The sequence below is a fragment of the Triturus cristatus genome, chromosome 1_2 (assembly GCF_964204655.1).
Source record: "Triturus cristatus chromosome 1_2, aTriCri1.1, whole genome shotgun sequence".
Classification (NCBI taxonomy): Eukaryota; Metazoa; Chordata; class Amphibia; order Caudata; family Salamandridae; genus Triturus; species Triturus cristatus.
The window spans coordinates 1,135,341,247-1,135,361,212 of NC_140580.1; the positions used below are offsets into that span (position 1 = coordinate 1,135,341,247).

Here is a 19,966-nt window from a genome sequence, read left to right on the forward strand (position 1 = left end):
GTCTGGGGCACCAGAGCTGAGCGCGCTCATGTGAAGAGAATGTCTAGGATTCTGTCCCTTCAGGACCTACATGATGCAGCTGCAGTGGGGGTGGGGGGTGTTGCACCTGCATCATCTTCCTCATCGTCGTCCCGGGTCTCCCAGACCGCCTGAGGTGACATTTCTGCGTGAACCCACCACAGCACATAACCAAGACAGTAATGGACGATGATTCGTGGTGCACTGAGTGACACCTGGAGTGCTGAGCAGGGGATCAGGCAGAAGATGGCATCTACGACATGTGGAGGCAATTCCGTCAGTCTGCCAGTAGGACCATTTCGACACAAGGATTTTGCGGTTGGAGTCGGTCTTGGCGGGGGTGGCGTGTGCCTCCTGCGGTGATGCGACGTCCAGGCTGGTTAGGACTAGATTTGATGTGTGAGCCCTGGTGGGCCACAGTTGAGGCCGGAGGCTGCGGACAGGGCAGGGCAGGGCCACAGACACATGGCATTGATGACCCTAGGGCCATCGCTTCAGCGGCCATCCAATATCTCAGAAGAAGGGGTCCCGAACATGACCAGCACAGAGTTAGTGGCCCGGGATGTACTGCGGCCGGCACAGGCACCCAGCCACGGGACAGTGACTTGCGGTGCAGTCAGATGGGCCATGCGACCTGAGCAGGTCCTCATCAATGTCCGAGGTTTATGTTGTGGAGGACAGTGGAAGGTGTCCTCCAGGGCATGATGCAGAGGGTGGAAGCTGTCCGGAAGCAGCAAATGGAGGGGTGGAATGCCATGGCCTCATTTTCACCACAAAATCAGTATCACCGCCATGATGGCGACGACAACCCCAAGTCCATGGACTCAGTCGCTACCAAAGTCCAACCAGAAAGTGTCCATGGGTCTCGGGGAATAGACATAGTGGCACCGGGGCTGAAAGTGGATGCAGTCTGCATTGAGGCCTATACAATGACATTAAGTCAGCCATAAATAAATCAAGGCTGAATTCAAAATTGTGTGTGACCTATTCCACCGCAGTGTAGGCTGGGGGCCCACAGCCACTTGTCATTGGGATGCTATGCACATAGTTGCTGCCACCTGACCGAAGGGAATACAGTGAAGTAGAATCTTCATTATTGTGCGTACACGGACAATGTATGATCAAGCCTCAGTTCCAAATGTGTGACCTACTTGTCCGTAGTGTAGGCCGAAGGCAGTAGTCAGCAGGGGACCACAGACATGTGTCGTAAGAATGCCATGCACAGAGTTGGTGGCACCACATCGAAGGGAGTACATTGATATAAAATCTGCAATAAACATATGCCATCGTGTAATCAAGACTCAGTTCCAAATGTGTGACCTACTTGACCGTAGTGTAGGCCAGAGGTGGCAGTAGAGTGCGTCAACGAGAAAGGACTAAAGCGGGCCTGTGTCGTGGAGGCCGTGATGGTCTGAGGAAGCTGCCAAGGTCGCGGGCCTCGGGCTTTGAGCTTGCGCAGGCACGTGGTGGGCCCTCCTTGACACAGGCCGGTGTTGGAAGGTGATCAGTGTGGCCTGGCTGCGCAGGAGTGGGCCTGACGGGTTCAGGGTCCAGCGGGCCGGGGTACGGCAGACACACAGGATCGCAGGCAACTCCGCTCACGAGGACGGTGTCGGCCTCATGGCATGGTAAGAGGTGTCACCCTGGCAGAGACGTTGGGCTTTCCTGAAGGAGACCACACCCAGGGCTATGTGCTTTTTATTCACACCCCTACGCTGGCCATCCCACTCCGCTCATGCTCACGGGGGCGACTTAACAGGCAACATTTCCGCGAACTCCCCACCGGCTGGAGTGACATGGTTGCATCCACTGTCCACTACACTCCATACACCAGAGGTGTATGTCGCCATGGATATTGGTGTGTTCTGCATACTGCGGTCTGTCCAGCACATCTCCGCCACACTTGGCATTGTGTACTTTCCCAATCATGGTTCTCCTGCATCCTTCGCACATGCCTGGTTGCCACCTCTCCCCTCATTCGGCTAGTGTGTGGCTGAGGTGCCATGCCGTTATTGGTTCATGTTCACGGCTTGCCCAGGTTACCATTGTGAGTGACGTGTGCATTGCCAGAATTGTGAGTTGCATGGTTGTGGAGTTGAGGTGAGTGGGGTGTTCATTTGGAACTTGCCAAGGGGCTGTGCATTTCCCTTGGTGACATCCTGGGAACGCTGGTTGCTGATGGACTGTCGGAGGATGAAGGAATCATGCACACTGGCTGGGTATTTGAAGGCGACATTGGTGGAGGTTCCACAATGTTCGGATGTTGCCTGCACATTGATGTGAGACGTTTGCTTTCTGTTGCGGTGATTGTGTGCTGTGTCACCAGGGGGCACAGGTAGGACATGTGTGCTGTGGATTTCCCCCAACACATACGTGCATCCAGCTATGGCATATGGTCCTTGCTTGGTCTCCAGCGTATCCTGCGCATTGTGTTGGATGTATAGGGACTGGGGTACCAGGCTGATGGTGATGTCCAGGACAGGTGTGAGGGACTTGTATGTGGCTGGCTGTGAGACTTCTCCGACTCTGGCGGGTGTTGGTTGGGAGGTACCAGGGGCCAACAGGTGCAGCACAGCCAGCAGCTTTGTGTGGGGTAGGATGTTGGTTGTCTGCTGTGTTGGTGCCGTCGGCCTGTTGGGCGATGATGGTCAGGATGCGTACGATGGTTGTCTTTTTGAGCCTGTAGTGGGCAATGACTTTGTCAGGTGTTGGGTCTGTGAGGCTGGTGCATTTCCTGGGGTTCCGCTGTCTTTGTCTGCGCTGCCTCTGTGGTGGTCCGGAGGGGGGGGGTTTCCAGGTAGGGGTTGGGGTCCTGGGGTGGTGGCGGTGGGTGTTGTGGCCCTCTTGGGTGTCTGGGCCGCATGACCAGTGGCTCCATGGCATCTGTTGCCCCTCCGATGTGGCTGTGCTCCCTTTTGTGGTGCAGGCTGTTGTCCTGCTGTGCACCAGGTCTGAGCAGGTGTTAATTTCCGGATGCTAATGCGCCTTATCGCTTATTTTGTGTTCTTATCGCCGATCTGGCTGGTCGTTGAGAATGTTGAGGTGTGGTGTTGTCGCGGCTATTTGCACGGGAACGCCTACTCTGCATCTCATTAGCGATGGTTGCGGGGGTCATCTGTGGCGATGTTTTTTTGCGACTGCCATCGTGGGTATACTGGTGCTGTGGGCTGTGAACACCAGCTTGTGATTGGGGCGATAAGCTTATCGCAACTTTGGCTGCGATAAAGTGCCGTTAACTCGGCGATAGATCCTTGTGAATATGCCCCTTTGTGTTTTTTACATGTTGCGTCACAGAACAAGCTGCTGTGAAACATGGCTTAAAATTAAAAAACGTGTAACAGGGGGAAAGGCTAGGACCTGTTCTGTTTTGGCGTCTTTAAATTAACGCTAGACCAAACAATTTATTTTCACTTTAAAAAAAATATTTGTTATATACTCGAAACAGAAAGAGATGATAAAGTCCTTATACGCTTATGTACATGTGGTTCACAAAACATTAAACAGCGATATTGTGTTTCGAATACACAAAATAAACAAACAAGAGTGAGAAAAATGATAAACCATACATCCTATTATCTTGATGATCTTGTGTTACCTTTAGCATCAAGGTCTGAGTATTATTTCATATCTAAATATTATTTTATAGACATTTCAAAGATGTTATATGCATCAACGTTTCATTTAAGAAAGGGGGAACACAGGGAAAACATTGGTGTCAAATACATGGGACTTTTCTCTGTATATAGACAAATAATAATTTCATAAAAATAATACATGAAATAATACTGAGACCTTGATGTTAAAGGTAACACAAGATCATCGGATGCAGCGTCCACAAAGCAGTCTATTGGCTTTGAGGAGGTAAGGGCGCCCTTCTTGGGTTTTTTTGCAGATTTATGTAGCGCGAACTCGACCCAAAGGTATTGGAGCGCTTTGCATGAGCACCGGTTACGTTACACATTCAGGCACGGGGAGATTAAGTGATTTGCCCAGAATCACAGGATGTGGACACGACCCCGAGGCTCGAACCCTAGTTTCCAGCACCAAAGTCGGCAGTTTAGCCGACGGGCCACATCCTCTCCCATCCATCGTCTTTGTTTATGAAGTGAAATGCTTGTTTGCAAACAAAACATTACACGAGTCACTGGGCAAGCTCCGAGTGGGTAATTACAGGACAAATTATTTTAAAATGTGATGCTATTCACGTGGATTAATCATTTAATCCTTGGCCCTCTGCCGTAAAGCAGGGTAAAGGATGCGGTTTCTGGTGAGGTAGGAGATGCAGACCACTGGATCGGGTGCAAAAATATCGGAGAGGCCGTGTCGCCGACTGTTGTGAGTAAAAACGTGAGCTTGCCTAAAAAAACAATAAAGTAGTCCTGAAAGAGTGCCCTACAAAGCCCCTGCCTATGTCTAACAGTAGTAGGGCGGATCGCTCGGGAGGGATAAACATCAGAAGAGGCATGACTTATGCATGCCTTCGACAAATAGGGAGACGCAGACTGGAGCGACAATGTTTGCAGCGGATGGGAAGCCTATCGGCGGTCTGTAAGTCCAGGAGGAGATACTTCATCTCAGTTCGAGACAGCGCATGCGCCGTCTTAGAGCCGAGACCTAAAAAACGAGTGCGGGGTGTTGTGGGGGGGGTCAAGCAACATGAGGGAAGAAGGTGGAAAGACATTAGAGAGTGGAAGAAGGGCAGGGGCGAGGGGGTTTGGTAAAAACACGGGGATCAGGAAGATTACACCACAGAGGGAAGGAGGATGGTGAGACTATGGGAAGGGGGACAAGCATGAATAAAAAGTCCACAAGAGTTGGGGGTCAAGCAACATGAAGAAGGAGGGTGGGAAAGACTGCGGAGAACAAGAGGAGGGAGGGGCAGTTTGGGTGAAACTACCGGGAGCGGAAGGAGTTCATGGGGGAGGGTTGACACCATGGGGAGCGAGAGGAGGGTGAGGGGAGGATGACACCACGGTAAGCGGGAGGAGAGCGGGGGTGACCGAGAGGGAGTGCAGACACATGCGCTCTCTAAGGGTGTGTCCAAAAAGTTTAAAAAAGAGTACCTGCAGAAGCCTGCAGCTAGTGGTAGGACGATGGCCACAGGAAGCTGTACATGATCCATACTTCAGGGCAGGAATGAAGACTTGAAACTCAAGGAGGAAGCTGGAGGCAAGGAGTAGGTGCTGACCAATATAAAGCGAGGAAATGAGAGTGGCGTGGGAGCCAACCAGTGGTAAGTAAGGGACGGGCTCCAAGCCCCTTTTAAGATTTTTTTCTTTACAAGCGATTTCGCAAGCACAGCACAAGCTCTGTGCAGGCAAACCCTAACTAATGTACCTCATACCTTACTGAAAGTAGGACACTCAGGGAGTAAGTAGAGAAGTAATAGTTCATGAATAATAAAGCTTACATATTGCCCAAAAAATGCAGCAATATTGTATTTGGTCTTTACAACTTACTTGGATATCTGTAGAAGAATCATGGAAATGTGACTGGGTCAGCTGATCCACGGATTTAAGGCCAACAAGCGAATGATTGATAAAGCTTATACTCCAAAACAATATTTCCGAAGATATGCAAGTGAATGTACTTACCAGCACATTTGAAAAGTCCCGGAAGGCATTGTTACTACACTGGATAAAGGGATCTGATCTCCTAAGGTCCCGAAGAAAGCTAACCGGCCCAGTAGGGCACTGATGGCTGAAACATGTAGACTGCCAATGTGAAATGTGAAGGAGAAGTAGTGCATCTCTCATACATCTACCAGTTTTTTTTTACCTTACCCCTATCCAGTTTATATTAACGTTGTGTGCTTCGGTTTAGGAAGTAATTTTAACAATTCCCACAGATCTCACCTGATTTCTACAACCAGATATTCTTCCTCTTGTTGGAGGTGTTCCCTACCTGGATTACCCAATGCCCAGGTAGGGGACCAGATGATGAAGCTGTGCACTAGAGTAAACCAGTGGGGATTATATACACACCTGGCTGGAATGAGTGGGCGAGGGTCTCCAAGAAACGTTATGGTGAGACTCTGGAATTAGAATGGTGAGGTTTCACTCACCTTTGATTGTTCTGATATAGCTTATAGCCTTAGCTATGAATTTATGGCAAAAAATGATACACTACCTCGTATACCTTTAAATTACTTTGTCATTTCTTTCTCATACTGAGGAAACTGTATTTGAGGCCCCTGTTCATCTAAGAGAGTGTTAGATCTTAGCTCAGATGTATTTGGATAGCTCTTTATGTCGGTAGAGTTAGTTCTAAAGTAATATTCTTTTTTATAACAGCATGCTTTAAGAATACTGTTTTTATCTTGTAAATTATTCATGTGTATGATGTCTGTATTTACATTTGTTTAAGAATAAACATTATTGTTACTTTAACAAAAACAGTCCAGTGCACAATGCTTTAGCCCTAGATCATTCAGTCAATGATTTGCTTATCTAGGGCCCCAGTTCATGAGCAGCGTCTGTGGGCTCAGACCTCACGCATTATCAGAAGAATATGTCAGAGATGTCGCTGGTTGGATGTGACCAATGAAATATACAGCATTTTACAATATGCTGATCTACAGCATGACTTCATTTAAACATTCATTTGCAGGAATAATCTTGGGCGGAGCTGCGCTGCATAGGCTAAGCTGCCGACTTCAGATCCATAAGACCTATGTTTTCATTTTAGTTTTCCTCCTTGACCAAATGGTGTGATCCCCGGCAGATTATACGCTTCAGTGCCCTTAACTGCGACAAATCTGTATAATGTGTCGTCAATCCTCTGCCGCTGTACAAGAATATTCATAATGCTTCCTCTCACAGCCGTGTACCATTGTAGCACTCAAGGTAACTCATAACTTCTCCAAGTTGGTGCACGAGCTGCAGACATAGCTGCCAAGGTTTGAGATTGCTATGTGTGATAGTTTCATAATTTTTGTGTAATTATGAGTGACATTTCAACGACTAGGAGTGACACTTTCTCCCGAGCAAAATCAAGCAATGAAGGTGAGGGGAACATACAAATATCAGAAATTACACTCGTTTGAGCAACAAGAAACTCTAACAAGATCTTAAAACTGCTGCAAAGCACCAGAAATGGAAGGGAACTAATGTAGTACCCTTGTAACCTGATCGGACAGTGGCCACCGACACGCGGCATCGGGCAAGCCTCAGGAGAGTGAGGCTGAGGCACACATAGGATACAGCCAGCCGGGCTGTAACCCATTAATCCTAAACACAAAAGCCTGGAAGGAGTATTAAAGTCAGAAAGAGTTATGGTAGTAATATGGAAGGTGTTATGGCCATTTCTGAATGACGTTTCCAATCAGTTACGTCGAAGAGAAGTCATAAGCATGAAAAAAAACTTTATACATGCGAAGTGAATACATTCTTTATCCTGCACTTACTTGCTTGGAGCCTTTTATTCGGCTCACGCAACAAGCTAATGAATATCAGATCTTGCTTGAAATTAATTTAGGAAACAGTCACTGTACTTGGGGCCACCTCTATTCAGGAAAAACACCAACTTTTCCCTGGCAACGCTTGAGGTCAGTATCCACGTCACAATATTAACTGCTTATGAAAAAATTGTCTTAGCATCATCCAGGTGGGGTATACATGTCACGTGCCTGCTGAAGAGATCCTGGACACCTTCAGGGATCGCAGATTGGTTGCCGGGCTCCCATAACCCTCTTAAGCAAATCTGCCCTTGAACTTTTTGGCGCTCCATGAATTGCAGGCAGGGTCAGGCCGCCAGCCATCGCGGGGGCCTTGGCAATTAGAGTTTGCCCCCGTCCCACCTCCAGTGATAGTCGTCCAGGCCTGGCCGCTGTCCTGTCACTCCTGTGTGTGCCGGGCGGGGCAGCCCAGTGACAGACTGTCTGTCCCGGTGGCTCCTGTGTCACTGACTCCTCTCCGTTGGCCGCAGTAAAATATTGAATTCAGCAGGGGAGTGGGTGGGAATAGCAAAAGCTAGCACGTGCCTGAGGCCGGCAACATGGTTATATGTTGCGCTCCCTCCGGCTACGATTATATGCCCTGCTGCTCGCAAACTAGCCAGCTGCCTTCTAGCACCCAAAACATACTCCCTCCCCCGCTCCGTCAGCAGGATGTGACGACCCATGTGATGACGTCAAGCTGACAGTAGCAGTTGGAAACAAAATCTTGATACATTGTCAGCAACTGAGCTAAAGTTACCAGCAGCCTTAGCTCAGCAGCGAGCCCCAAGTCTGCTGAAGCAGTGCGCCCAAGCCACGAGCTGTGCGCTACCACAGACTCTCGGTTTTAGTTTCAGTGACAGCTGAGACACAGCATAGGCGTGACAATGCATTTCAGCGCGGTAATGCGGAGTACCATACTGAAATGCGTTAGTCTCACGCCTGATGCCTGGTACTTGGCAGGACTGTGCAGACAGCACAGCTTAGAAACAGTGAGCAGGTTTGGTTCACAATGGAGGAGACGCAAATCTGAAATAATGACACCCGGGCAACTACGAGTGAGTACAAAAAATGCACTGATGGATGGGACACTTATCACATATTCTTCCGAATATCCAAGGGGCTCCAGAGGAGAACAGGTTTTAAGTAAAGATGGCAGGGGTAATGAGGGAGGAGGGGTGCTGCTGGGACTCAATGCCAGGGGTAGGATTCCTTGTGATTCATGCAGAGCCTAGAGCTATGACCTCGTAGGGTAATATGCAGGCAGCAGACTCATCCTAAACAGTGATTGCTCCTCCGGGAGCAAAGCAGGAGTCACAGAGAGGGTCTCCCAGAACAGGAAGCTGCTGAACCGGAACAGGAAGCTGACGGATGACCCCAATCTTTGGAAAGTACTAGATGTATGCCTGAACTGGGGGCTTAGCTGTCATTCATCTGGGACTTTCCCCACCGAAGGTGTCTGCTCGTTTGCTGATAAGTAACCAGTAACGTTTGTATGGTAACCAGGAAACCTTTTTCTCAAACAAGTTGTTATCTTCATTTATCAGGTACAAGCGGGTACTTTCCACCAAGGAAGGTAATCAAACAAGGAAAGAAAAAAACTTTTTGGGGGCGTGGCTTGGGCGCCGATGGTGATGGTCGCCTGAGAGCTCGGCTCCGGGACTGAGCCCGTGATTTTCCTGTAATTCGGCGGCTGCGGGGCACCCCAGCCCCCGCATTTTGCGGACCGGCCCGACGGAAACCTGCCGGGGCCCCTGGCGTGATCGGCACGAGCGGTGACCCGGCGAAAATCGCAGTCCGGGGTACCACGCAGTGCGACCCAACATGGCGCCCGGACTTCTTTGTCCCCCTGGCCAGATCCATTAGACTGGAGGAACGTCGTTGGCGGCGGTGCATCCCCTGCTCTGCCGGCTCCCGGTGGGGGTCGGAGCTGGACATCGGTCAGAGCGGTCTCTTTTAACGGGGATTGCACTCGGATGAACGGAGGCCCACACCCTAGCGGATCCCACGCGGGGACGGCAGGAGGCCCCGTCGGTGGCCCCACTCCCTACACCGCACTTGGCCACTTTCTCCTGGCCGACCCACTTCCATGGGAGGCGCAACCTTTTGGGGCCGCGAATCGTCCGGGGGAGCTGGTGACATCCACTCCGGGACTCTGTCGGCCGTGTGGGCCTGCCCGACCTGGCGACGGCTGTCTCCGCCTCCTCCTCGGTGCCCCCGGACGCCGTGTTGGTGGCGTGAGCCAAGGTTGAGACGATCCAACGGGCCCTGGAGACGGGGATCTCCGGCATTCGACCTGAGGCCTAGCACCCGAGGGAGTCATAGCCGGGGCCTGAACTCGGAGGCGCCCGCTCCGAGACCTGCACGGAGAGCGGCCGGCGACATGGGGAAACCTAGAGGAGCCAAGGGGACTGCCCCAGCTGTCTCGGACTCGGAGACCCAGGACAAGGAGGAACGCGGGGGCCCCGAGGATGCCGGCGGTGCACCACTGCAGCAGCAATTTGACCGAGTCCTAGAGGCAATAGCGACCACGCGCTCGGCCCTCCAGCAGGACATTGCCCAGGTAGCGACGAGCCTGGGTCTCCTTAGAGCGGACCACAGCAAACTTTCGGACCGGGTCAAGGAAGTGGAGGGCTCGGTGAAAACCTTGGAGCCGGCACAGCGGACCTTGGCCGCGGATATGAAGGATGCCTTATCCCGGATTACGGTCCTGGAGCAGAGGGCGGAGGATGCGGAAGGCCGTAACAGGAGGAACAACATCCGCGTGGTGGGCCTGCCAGAAAAGATTGAGGATGGCGACATGGTGGCATATCTGGAGGCCTGGCTCCGAGACACGGTGGCCCCGGAGGGTCTATCCTCCTTCTACACCCTGGAGCGGGCCCATCGGGTCCCAGCGAGGCCACCGCAGCAGGGACGTGCCCCACGACCGGTGGTGGCGCGATTATTGCACTTCAGGGACAGAGACTTCATCCTCAATGTCGCCAGACATAATGGGCCATTTAAAGTGGCGAACAGCCAGGTGAACATCTTCCCGGATTACACCTATGAAACTCAACGCAGACGGTTTTCCTTCCTGGCGGTCAAGCGCGAGCTCCGGAGCGAGGGTATCCAATACTCGCTCTTCTATCCTGCGAGGCTCCGCATAATTGTCGATGACAAAACTCAGTTCTTCGATACCCCAGAGGACGTTTGTCACTGGCTCGAACTATATAGAGCGGGGAAAGGTGGATCCGGCTCTTCGCCTCGACAGGTGGCGGAGCCGGAGCAGAGACGGAGATCCAGGAGGATTCGGGGTCGCCGTGGCCGCTCGGGGGGTCCCTCAACTGTAAAGACATCGACGGAGCGGAAGGGAGTACTAGAGGTGTTATCAGTGCTGTCTGGTTCACGGGACGCTGCCATTGCGGAGGAAGCGGTCCCTGAGGACGAGGAGGGTCCAACGGACTCCGAGGAATCCGTGCCTGACAGTGACCATACGCCAGTGATCACACCGCAATCGGTGGAGGACCTTCTGGATGGACAGGGGTAACGGGGTGAGCTTCTTCACTTTGGGTGGGGGCCCGGCGAGGGGGTGGCGGGTGTCGATCAGAGATGCTGACTACCGGGGTAGGGAGGGGGGGTGCCCTGGATTTGCCCCGAGGGGGTTTATTTGTGACACTGTTTTGGGCTTCGGTTAGTCCTAGTGGCCTGAGCGTCGAGGGCCCACTGCCTCCGCCCGGCCTGCACCTGGCCCTTAAGGCCTTCCTGCGGTGGCGACTGCAGGATTAGTAGGGTATAGTTGGAGAATATGGTTTGGATGGGAACTAGATGGTGCTATTTGGGTCCTGTTCTGGGGAGGGTGGATGGGGAGTTGATGCATATTTGGGTTGTTAAGTTATGGTTGGGGAAAATGGCCGCCATCAGTGCTGTGAGGATCGATGTCCTGTTATTGTTGGGACCCGGATGGGGAGACTTTGCGAGAACAATATGGGACAATGGCTGAGGTAGCTAATCTGAAATGTGTTACTTGGAACGTACGGGGGCTTCACACTATGTCCAGGCGCCACAAGGTTCACGCTTACTTAGTGCGTAGGGGAATACAAATGGCGCTGCTGCAGGAGACTCATCTGAACAAGGCGGAAGGGGCGGCCTTACAGCGTAGGTGGAGGGGGCAGGTCTTTTGCACTTCGTACTCTGCGTATGCCAGAGGGGCGCTGATCTGGGTTAGGGCTGGGGTTCCCTTCCAGGTCACGAACACAGTGATAGATCCAGAGGGGCGTTATGTGGCTATTTCGGGGACTTTGGGAGGGAGAGACCTAAACGTTTGCTGTGTGTATGCTCCTAATGTAGACCAGACTGCCTTCCTTTCCAGGTTATCGGGCTCGTTGGCCCATTGCCTCTCCGGACCCCTCCTGCTCGGTGGAGATTTCAACTCAGTAGTGGATGTAGATATTGACCGCTCGCATCCACCCCTCCCCGATTCTCCGGTTCGTCGCTTGGCTAGGGATCGTCGGGACTGGCAGACTCACTGGGGTCTAACGGATATTTGGAGGGCGCAACACCCCACAACCAGGGATTACTCCTACTTCTCGAGCCTCCATGAATTGCACGTTCGACTGGACGGATTTCTTGGCTCGCCCGAACTGGTTTCAGCAGCGGTCCGGTCTGAATATTTGACCAGGACCATTTCTGACCATAACCCCCTCCTGTTGGACCTTGGCTGGTTTCCCGGGGTGCCGGCGGTGCCCACCTGGAAATTACGGCCCGAGATCCTTGAGGACAGTGTCTTCAAGGCGGACCTAGGTGATACGATTTCAGAGTACTTTGCGTCCAACCGTGGCACCGCGAGCTCGAGAGCGCTAGAGTGGGACGCTTTTAAGGTGGTGGTGAGGGGGTACTGCATTTCTAAACAGGTCGGCGTGAGGCGAAGTATCCTCGCCGACCTAGAGGCAGCGGATCGAAAACTCCGCGAGTTGGAGTTACGCCGCCCCGGGCGCCCCGAATTGCAGGCGCGCACGGCGGAGGCGAAGGAGGCGGTGGCGGCGGAGGTCGAACGGCTCCGCTGTTTTGACTATAAGGCCTACACGGTTCGGTCCATCGCAGAGGGGGATAGGTCGAGCACGCTGTTGGCATGGCTGGCCAACCCTACGCGACAGTCCTCACTGACGACGTCCATGCGCAGGGCAGACGGAACCCAGGTGTACACCCAGCCTGCGATTCTGAGCTGCTACCGGCAATATTACGAGCGCTTATACCGCAGTCGCTCGGCCCGAGACCCTGACCTGCTCGATAACTATTTGCGGCCTTTAGAGATCCGAACAATGGAGCGGGATGTGGCGAAAGCCTTGGGGTCCGACATAGAATTGGGAGAGATCCGTAGCGCCATCAAAAAGATGGCGAGAAATAAGACCCCGGGCCTGGACGGTCTTCCTGTGGCGTTCTATGCGGCCTATGCCGATCTCCTAGCCCCCAGATTATTGGTAGTATACAGGGAGGCGAGGAGGCTTGGGCGTCTCCCAGGCTCGATGTGTGAGGCATTGGTGGTCCCGCTCCTCAAGCCTGGAAGGGATTCCTCCGATCCGGGGTCGTACCGTCCCTTATCGATGCTGACGGTGGATTATAAAATACTGAGCAGCATCCTGGCCTCGAGGCTGCTCGGCCACATGAGCTCCTTGGTACATGAGGACCAGGCTGGCTTTATCCCCAGGCGTAACACGACCATGAATATTCGCCGGTTGTTCCGCTTGCTAGGGGAACCGCTTGTGGACGCCCCGTGCCCGGTTGTCCTCTCAGTGGATTTAGAGAAGGCTTTTGATAGCCTGGAATGGGACTACCTTTGTACTGTGTTGCGGAGGTTCGGCCTCGGGGAGGGCTTCATCAGGTGGACCAGGGTTCTGTACGCCTCGGCGTCAGCCAGGGTTCGGGCGGGACCGCTGATTTCCTCACAATATCCGGTGGAACGAGGCACGAGGCAGGGATGCTCGTTATCCCCACTGCTCTTTGCGCTGGCGGTGGAACCTCTTGCGCTGCATCTCCGGTCGGGAGCCCATTACACGGGCCTGTGGACTCCTTCGGGCCCGCATTACATCTCACTGTATGCAGACGACCTGTTGCTCTTCCTAGAAGACCCGCTAGATGCCCTACATGGGGCTGCGACGGCGCTCACGGAGTTTGGGGAGGTCTCGGGCCTCCGAGTGAATTGGACTAAGACCTGTCTTTTCCCGGTCCGCAGGGGCACCCCTACCCCTACTCTGAGTAGGGAGATTAGATGGGAACCCGACTGCTTTAAGTATCTAGGGGTGTATGTCTATCATGAACCTTCTGGCCTCCTGGATGGGAACATTGCCCGGGGCATTCGAGCACTTCGAGGCAGTATGGGCTTTTGGGCCACGCTACCGCTCTCGGTGGCTGGGAGGATTGCTTTGCTTAAAATGGTGGCGCTCCCCCGGTTGCTATATTATTTCCGGACACTACCGATCTGGGTCCCACCGACCACGTTTCGACTTTTACGATCCATGATTGTCGGATTCCTTTGGGGTTCGGGCCGCCGGCGGGTGGCCCTCAAGACCCTACTGAGGCCGAAGGAGGAGGGTGGGCTTGCGGTGCCGGACTTCGAAAAGTATTATTTAGCGGCGCAGCTCCAGGCCTTCACCCAGGAGATCGCCCGGGAGTTCCGGGGCCCCGAAGAAAAGAGGGGAACGGGCATGGCCAGGCATGTTCTCTCCTTCATAGCGATGAGACAACGGTTGGCCTTGCAGGACTTGGCAATGGAGGAGCGGACTATCCGCCTGTGCTGGAACCGAGCTCACGCCCGGGGCCACCTGCGAACACCGTACGCGCCCGAAATACCGCTGGGGATGCTAACGGCTCTGCCCCATGGGGGTGATTGGTCGCGGCTGGCGACCTGGGAGGACGCCGGTTTACAGCTAATCGGGGATCTATACGAGGACGGGTCGCTCTTGCCCTTCCAGGAGCTCATCGAGCGCTTCGGGATTCCCCGCGGTGACTTTTTGCTGCACTCGGCCCTTGTTCGAGCGATCCAGGCGCACTGGAGACGCGGGCAGGAGGAACCTCCTTTATCCCCAGTATGCCAATACGTGATGATGTCTGCGGGCACGGTGAAGGCGGTCACTTGCCTTTACGGCAGACTGATCAATGAGGGGATGGCTCCCCTCACCACTTTGAGAAACCGCTGGGAGGAGGACATTGGCAGGGAGATCCCGGAGACGACCTGGGCCCAGCTAGTGCGGAGGGCCTGGAAGGGCACACGCCACGCCCGCTTTCAATTGGTCCACTACTACGTGCTCCATAGAGCCTATTTGACCCCGGTGAAAATCAGGCGATATTTTGGTACGACTTCGGCGGAATGCCCCAGGTGCCCGGCCCAGGAGGCGGACCTCCTCCATATGCTGTGGGCCTGCCCGGGATTGTCATCCTATTGGGAGGAAGTGGGGAAGACCCTGGAGGAGACGACGGGGAGATCTTTATCGCTTGACGCGGCGGTGGGTCTCCTGCACTGGTTCCCTCATACCCCCAAAAATAAAATTTCTAGCAAGTTCATTGATCTGGGGCTACTCCTTGCTAAACGGGAGGTGACCAGGAACTGGAAGGCACGAGCTGGTCCGACGGGAAGCCGGTGGCGCAGCGAATTTTTGAAGTGGGCGGCGGGGGAGAGTACGCTCAGATACCAGCTAGCTTGGAGGCAGCGTAATGAGAAGGCACAGGAGGCAGCGCTGGAATGGGAGATGTTGGTGCAGGCCCTTAGGGATTATGGCGCCCCCAGCGACTCTGAGCTTGAGGAAGAGGCTCGCCCTGAGTCCCGATAGACGATTGCACTTTTCAGATCTATTGCTTTCCCCGTGGGTCCTTTTGGAGATCCTGTGGCGGTTGGTGCCGCGCGCTGATGGCGGGGGGAGGGGGAGGGTTTACCTGGGTTTGGGGTGTTTTAAGAGTGGGGTGTTATTTTGGGTTTATGGGTTTGTTTGGAAAAGCAGATGACGGACAGCGGGTTCTCCGGGCCAGCTTCGACATCCTCCTGAGCCCCCATTGAATTTCGCCGCCCGACCCTAGGGTTGTGGGCTGAATGGCTGTGTAAGTAACTTACGGTAGGGGAACGGAGGGTTGCGTCTCATTGATCGGGTGTGATATATAATGTTGGCCGGTTATGTAACGATTTACGGATTCCTGCAATAAAAATTTTTTAAACAAAAAAAAAAAAAAAGAAAGAAAAAAACTTTTTATCTTTCCATTTCAACTATTTTATAATTTAGAAAAGTTGATTATAATACAGTACAGAGATAATGGTGCTAATAATAAATTGCGTAAAACAAATCAGTGGTTAAATCATGTGTTCAAAGATGTATATATTAAAACACTATATACTGAAGCCCTTGTAGCCTTTAAGACATAGGAGGAGGGAATGCAAAAGAAAAAGCAGGAAAAAGAGAAGAAAAGAATAGAAGAGAGAGAGGAGTATGGAAGATAATGTAAATGAACACAATTAGCAACTTGACACTCATGGAGGGTTAATCTTTTGTAAATATAGGTCCAGTTTTTACTATAAGAGTTGAGAGGATTTGTTATTGAAAGTAGCATTGTGTATAGTATTATCCACACTCCTAATAAAACAGACCCATACCCACCATGTGTGAAAGGAGATATTATTGTAGATCTTTCAATTGGAAAGTATCCTTTTTATACTTTTAGAAAACAAAATGTTCATTCAAAAGCCATCCTAGGTAGACAACGAATATATTAAAAATCTATCAGAGCAAGCATGAATACCTAATGATACTGATAAGCGAGTCAGAGACAGTTTAATATTAAAAATGTTAGATCGCGTGGTCTCCATCTTTCCAGAAAAGCCATATATGTTTACAATCGAACACTAAACGTTCTGAGTCACCTATAGGATGGCCACAGTGCCAACAAACAGCTGATGGCAAGAGCTCTTGTTTGTGCAATCGTCCAGGGGTCCAATACGATCTATCAGCAGTCCAGAATTGATATTGTATTAGAAAGGGGGAATTTTTATGACCCAAGAGAGATTCCTATATATCATCCCATGAAGTGGAGGAAATGAGCTCAATAATGTATTTGGAAAGAGAATTGTCCCATTCTCACTGAATCAGAGTCGCCGGCGGCTTGGAGGTTTTCTGTAAGGTTTTGTAGATGATTGATGCAGGACCGTTTTTGGACAGAGGTTTTCAAGAAAATGTCATTAACCTGCCATATGTGGTTGTCTAATGTCTCTTAGCAGAGCTTTAAAAAATAATAAAATCCATCTGCTGAACGAATAATCTCTGAAATAACATCTGAAAAGATTAAGGGATGTGCGGTTGAACAATACCTCTGACATAGAGGAGGGTCTCGTTGGCTGCTACCAGAAGTATTTTCCCAGAGTCCAGATCACGCATGATGAGGGCCTGGGCCAACATTCTCCTGGGACTCATTGGAAGTCAAGGGAACACTTTTCTAAACAGTTGTAAGGTGCTGAACCAAGTTCTTCTGACCAAAGTTCCTGTGCTTCCCCCAACAGCAGGATTTCTGTCTTTCCGCAACTGAGTCTCAAACTCATCCTGCCCACCACCTTCGGCATGCAATCAATAAATCTATCTTCGGAGATCACTAGATCTTGCTTTATTGAGATTATCAGTTGGGTGTCATCTGCATAAGATATTTTTTCATATCCACAGGACGTGACAATCTTTGCAAGAGGGGCTACATAAATATTAAAAAGGGTGGAATCAGGGAGGTACCCCCTATTATTTATGACTGTCCTAGATTTGGAAGGATGGGTCAAGACCACATGGGTTCCGTCAACCAGAAAGTCCCAGAACCATAGTTGGGCCTTCAGATGTACTCCTATTACGTCAGTCTCTGAATAAGGATGGAATAAGAGACCGCATTGAAGGCATCTCACAAATCTAGTAATACCAGCATCGCCGGGGTGCCTACATCCATCAATGTCCCAATGGAATCAGTGACTGGCAGAAGAGCCGTCTTCATGCTGTGTGCTGTTCTGAAACCCGATCATGAGGGGTTCAGTATGCGATTGTCCTCTAGGTATTTGGGGAGTTATTTATTAACTAATCCCTCCAAAACCTTACCAAGAAGAGGAAAAAGCAAAATAACTTGCATAATCATTTGGATCAGCATTAGGTTTATTTAAAATGGGGGAGACTAATGCCGACTTCCAATTATTCTGAATCCAGAGATGTTAAATGATTCAGTAATGTGAGGGATTAACAGAAAAGATAACTAAGAGAATATGTGTACTGGGCAGGGATCTAGGGGTGACTGGGATTTAAACTTCTCCAGCATTTCGCACACCTGTTCTTGGGAGATTACATCAAACCTTACCAGAAGAGGCGGGGCGATTGGTGACAATAAATTATAATCTGCTGGTTTAAGGCCCAGCTCTCTTAAGCGACACTACAGAGGAAAACATTGCCCATGACACGCCCCAAAACAGGGAACAAGGTCAAAGATGTTCATTGGCCAGCTGGTGTTCGAGCTTCTCCAGCTCATGTTTTATCGATCAACATTACTAAGCTTCCAACATCTTATATGAAGGAGATGAAGAATCTTACCCCTCATCCTCCTCATCTACATCCCTAATTTAATAACCATCAATAAAGCATTGAGTTCGATGGCCAATACAGCACTTTAATCATGAGAATTGATAGCAAGCTGGACCACCTGAATAGCTTAGTAAGAGCTCAAAACTCAGTAGAGCTGACTCAAAAGCAAGACTCAGGTCATTGCAGCCCAATCTTAAAGAAATTAGAATAGTTGCCGAAAATCATGAGCTCATTGATCGAGGATTTGAAGAAGGAAACAAGAGGCTCATTGGGTGGGCACAACCCCTCTCAGCAGCAAAGCCAAACAAGCATTGGCATAGCCAATAGGTCTCGCCTTTGTGACCTTATAAGTGTTTAGCCATGCAACAGTTGCATTACTAAATACTTATGAGGTCCCAAAAGCGAGACCTATTGACTATGCCAAGCGGCCACGAAAGTGAAAGTGATCGCGATCAAACATCAAAGCGGCCGTGCGCCCGCGCACATGCACTGTAGCTCTAGGCTGGCCATGGTAGCACTTTTTGGAGCCCTCACAAAAAGTCTCGCCAGACCAGTGCATGCGCTGGGTCAGGCGAGGCCTAAAAAGACCAGGTACCAAAAACAGGTTGACCTCACCCAGATCACACTGTGAGGCTAAAAACAGAGGGAACATTGGGCCAACAAATAGACAAGCAATGTCTGACAAACCGAATCAAACATCGAAACTGGCAGTGAGTATGGCCCGGCGGGAACATCCACAGGAGCACAAACAAGGATATGATCATCCTAACCCAGAATCTAAAAGCCCAAACAGTGATGCATGTGCACAGGCTATGGGAAACGTGCCCCTATCAAGGAAAAACAAGAACAAAATTGAAAAAGCTGAATAAAAGCACCTAAATTTGAAAAGTAACTTCTCTGCTCTGGTTTCAGAACAACCGCAATGAAGCGAAGGGAACAAGACAGTTATGTAACATACTTAAAAAGCCTCGTCAACTGCAATTACAAACAAGCATTTGCAATGCAATCGGTCTCACCTTTGGGACCTTATATGTATTTAGCTATGCAGCACATTAGCCTGGGCGCTGAAACATCTACTGTTCTTGAACATGGAGGGAAAGTAACCATTAAACTGCGTGACACGCCAGGTATGGGAACACATGGAGAGAAATATTGCACTGCTGATGCGGACAAGATACCCCTAGACAAGTAAAATACAACCATATAGGACTTAGGCGTGCGTTAGTAACACATCAACAAAACATTAGCATTTCCATACCGTTCTGAAAACTATCAGAGCAGAAAAGGGCCCAGCAGTTTTCCAATATAACAGCAGGCTTCAAAATGTACTGTCATCTACTGCTTTATCTAACCCTCAACAGTAGTAAAATAATGACTAACCCCAAAGGATATGTATTTTAAAAGCAACAGCAAGTAACTTGTAGCCTACGTGATGTATACGAGTGGTTCCAAAAATATCAGCTTACAATAGCAAGTTACGCGCATTACAATGCAGACTTGTCAAATGCAAAACCAACGGAGTTGAATAAGCAGGCAACAAAATGTGAGACATGTAATAGGCACAACACAAGCACATTTTACAAACACATGAGGCAGTGTAATACAAAGTTTTCACTTCACTACTTTAGGCTGTATAGGAAATGGGAGCGATACTAACATGAAAATGCTTAACACTTGCATCCCCAAAACAATTAAGTTACACATATTCAACTGCAACACCCCCCCACAAGTTACTTTTCCATGCATTCTGATGGTCATTTGCAACACTCCACAAAGCGCATAAACACAGTTTCGCCTCACCTTCCACTCATCACCCAAGGGATCAGCAGGATCTTCGGTGGCCATGCGCTTCTCATAAGTTCGGAGTTGGCGCTCATGGTCAACTTCGAAGAGCTTCTGGCAGCCAGTGGCCGGGAAGGAGATGTTGAGCTAATGCACGCAAAAGACATATTAA

The 19,966-nt window shown here is 50.7% G+C and overlaps 1 protein-coding gene across 1 annotated transcript in view; it reads left to right on the forward strand.

The window, feature by feature from the left end:
• The first annotated feature begins 5,162 nt into the window (after positions 1–5,162).
• The window catches only part of LOC146868825 (uncharacterized), a 259,599-nt gene continuing 244,795 nt past the window's right edge, over positions 5,163–19,966 (forward strand). Inside the window, exon 1 of the mRNA XM_085613847.1 lies at positions 5,163–5,251. The gene's annotated coding sequence lies outside the window, so the exon portion shown is untranslated. The remainder of the gene's footprint in view (positions 5,252–19,966) is intronic.